The following is a 2,981-nucleotide window of genomic DNA, read 5'->3' as shown; positions in this document are numbered from 1 at the left end:
TCAAGGAAAAGTCATCCCTGCACCAAATGGCATGCAAAATCACGTTTTGTGCCATTTCTGGCGTTAAACGCCGGGCTGGTGCCCATTTCTGGCGTTTAACGCCAGCTTCTTGCCCTTCTCTGGCGTTTAACGCCAGTCTGGTGCCCCTTTCTGGCGTTAAACGCCCAGAATGGTGCCAGACTGGGCATTAAACGCCCAACAGCTAACCTCACTGGCGTTTAAACGCCAGTGGGTGCGTCCTCCAGGGTGTGCTGTTTTTCTTCCTGTTTTTCATTCTGTTTTTGCTTTTTTCATTAATTTTGTGACTTCTCATGATCATCAACCTACAAAAAAAAGATAAAATAACAAAAGAAAATAGTTAATTATAAAATATTGGGTTGCCTCCTAACAAGCGCTTCTTTATTGTCATTAGCTTGACAGAGGACTCTCATGGAGCCTCACAGATTCTCAGAGCCATGTTGGAACCTCCCAACACCAAACTTAGAGTTTGAATGTGGGGGTTCAACACCAAACTTAGAGTTTGGTTGTGGCCTCCCAACACCAAACTTAGAGTTTGACTGTGGGGGCTCTGTTTGGCTCTGTTTTGAGAGATGCTCTTCATGCTTCTTCTCCATGATGACAGAGGGATATCCTTGAGCCTTAAACACCAAGGATTCTTCATTCACTTGAATGATCAACTCTCCTCTATCAACATCAATCACAGCCTTTGCTGTGGCTAGGAAGGGTCTGCCAAGGATGATGGATTCATCCATGCTCTTCCCAGTCTCTAGGACTATGAAATCAGTAGGGATGTAATGGTCTTCAACCTTAACCAGAACATCCTCTACAAGTCCATAGGCTTGTTTTCTTGAGTTGTCTGCCATCTCTAGTGAGATTTTTGCAGCTTGCACCTCAAAGATCCCTAGCTTCTCCATTACAGAGAGAGGCATGAGGTTTACACTTGACCCTAAGTCACACAAGGCCTTCTTGAAGGTCATGGTGCCTATGGTACAAGGTATTGAAAACTTCCCAGGGTCCTGTCTCTTTTGAGGCAGTTTCTGCCTAGACAAGTCATTCAGTTCTTTGATGAGCAAAGGGGGTTCATCCTCCCAAGTCTCATTTCCAAATAACTTGTCATTTAGCTTCATGATTGCTCCAAGGTATTTAGCAACTTGCTCCTCAGTGACATACTCATCCTCTTCAGAGAAAGAATACTCATCAGAACTCATGAATGGCAGAAGTAAGTCCAATGGAATCTCTATGGTCTCATTTTGAGCCTCAGATTCTCATGGTTCCTCATTGGGGAACTCATTGGAGGCTAGTGGACGTCCAGTGAGGCCTTCCTCAATGGCGTTCACTGCCTCTTCTTCCTCCCAGAATTCGGCCATGTTGATGGCCTTGCACTCTCCTTTTGGATTTTCTTCAGTATTGCTTGGGAGGGTACTTGGAGGGAGTTCAGTAATTTTCTTGCTCAGCTGACCCACTTGTCCTTCCAAATTTCTGATGGAGGACCTTGTTTCAGTCATGAAACTTTGAGTGGTTTTGATTAGATCAAAGACCATAGTTGCTAAGTCAGAGGTATTCTGCTTAGAGCTCTCTGTCTGTTGCTGAGAAGATGATGGAAAGGGCTTGCTATTGCTAAACCTGTTTCTTCCACCATTATTGTTATTGAAACCTTGTTGAGGTCTCTGTTGATCCTTCCATGAAAGATTTGGATGATTCCTCCATGAAGGATTGTAGGTGTTTCCATATGGTTCTCCCATGTAATTCACCTCTTCCATTGAAGGGTTCTCAGGATCATAAGCTTCTTCCTCAGATGAAGCTTCCTTAGTACTACTTGGTGCATTTTGCATTCCAGACAGACTTTGAGAAATCATATTGACTTGTTGAGTCAATATTTTGTTCTGAGCCAATATGGCATTCAGAGTGTCAATCTCAAGAACTCCTTTCTTCTGACTAGTCCCATTGTTCACAGGATTTCTTTCAGAAGTGTACATGAATTGGTTATTTGCAACCATTTCAATCAGTTCTTGAGCTTCTGCAGGCGTCTTCTTCAAATAAAGAGAGCCTCCAGAAGAACTATCCAAAGACATCTTGGACAGTTCAGAGAGACCATCATAGAAAATACCTATGATGCTCCATTCAGAAAGCATATCAGTGGGACACTTTCTGATCAATTGTTTGTATCTTTCCCAAGCTTCATAGAGGGATTCTCCTTCCTTCTGTCTGAAGGTTTGGACTTCCACTCTAAGCTTACTCAATTTTTGAGGTGGAAAGAACTTTGCCAAGAAGGCATTGACTAGCTTTTCCCAAGAGTCCAGGCTTTCTTTAGGTTGAGAATCCAACCATGTTCTAGCTCTGTCTCTTACAGCAAAAGGGAATAGCATAAGTCTGTAGACTTCAGGGTCAACCCCATTAGTCTTAACAGTGTCACAGATTTGCAAGAATTCAGCTAAAAACTGATGAGGATCTTCCAATGGAAGTCCATGGAACTTGCAATTCTGTTGCATTAGAGAAACTAATTGAGGCTTAAGCTCAAAGTTGTTTGCTCCAATGGCAGGGATAGAGATGCTTCTCCCATAGAAGTCGGGAGTAGGTGCAGTAAAGTCACCCAGCACCTTCTTTGCATTGTTGGCATTGTTGTTGTTTTCGGCTGCCATGTGTTCTTCTTCTTTGAAGAATTCGGTTAGGTGCTCTAAAGAGAGTTGTGCTTTGGCTTCTCTGAGCTTTCTCTTCAAGGTCCTTTAAGGTTCTGGATCAGCCTCAACAAGAATGCCTTTGTCTTTGCTCCTGCTCATAAGAAAGAGAAGAGAACAAGAAAATGTGGAATCCTCTATGTCACAGTATAGAGATTCCTTTAGGTGTCAGAAGAAACGAAGAGTAGAAGACAGAAGTAGAAAATTCGAACTTATCAAAGAAGATGGAGTTCGAATTTTGCATTAAGGGATAGTGTTAGTCCATAAATAGAAGGATGTGAGAAGGAGGGAAGTGATTTTCGAAAA

The 2,981-nt window shown here is 42.7% G+C and overlaps 1 non-coding gene across 1 annotated transcript; it reads left to right on the top strand.

The window, feature by feature from the left end:
* Positions 1–2,126: 2,126 nt before the first annotated feature.
* Positions 2,127–2,234, top strand: LOC112804560 (small nucleolar RNA R71). The gene has a single exon (XR_003203171.1). It is a non-coding gene; the product is annotated as a small nucleolar RNA R71 (small nucleolar RNA).
* Positions 2,235–2,981: the final 747 nt, after the last annotated feature.

This window comes from Arachis hypogaea, chromosome 5 (genome assembly GCF_003086295.3).
Source record: "Arachis hypogaea cultivar Tifrunner chromosome 5, arahy.Tifrunner.gnm2.J5K5, whole genome shotgun sequence".
In the NCBI taxonomy this organism is placed as follows: Eukaryota; Viridiplantae; Streptophyta; class Magnoliopsida; order Fabales; family Fabaceae; genus Arachis; species Arachis hypogaea.
This window is presented reverse-complemented; position numbering and strand designations above follow the sequence as displayed.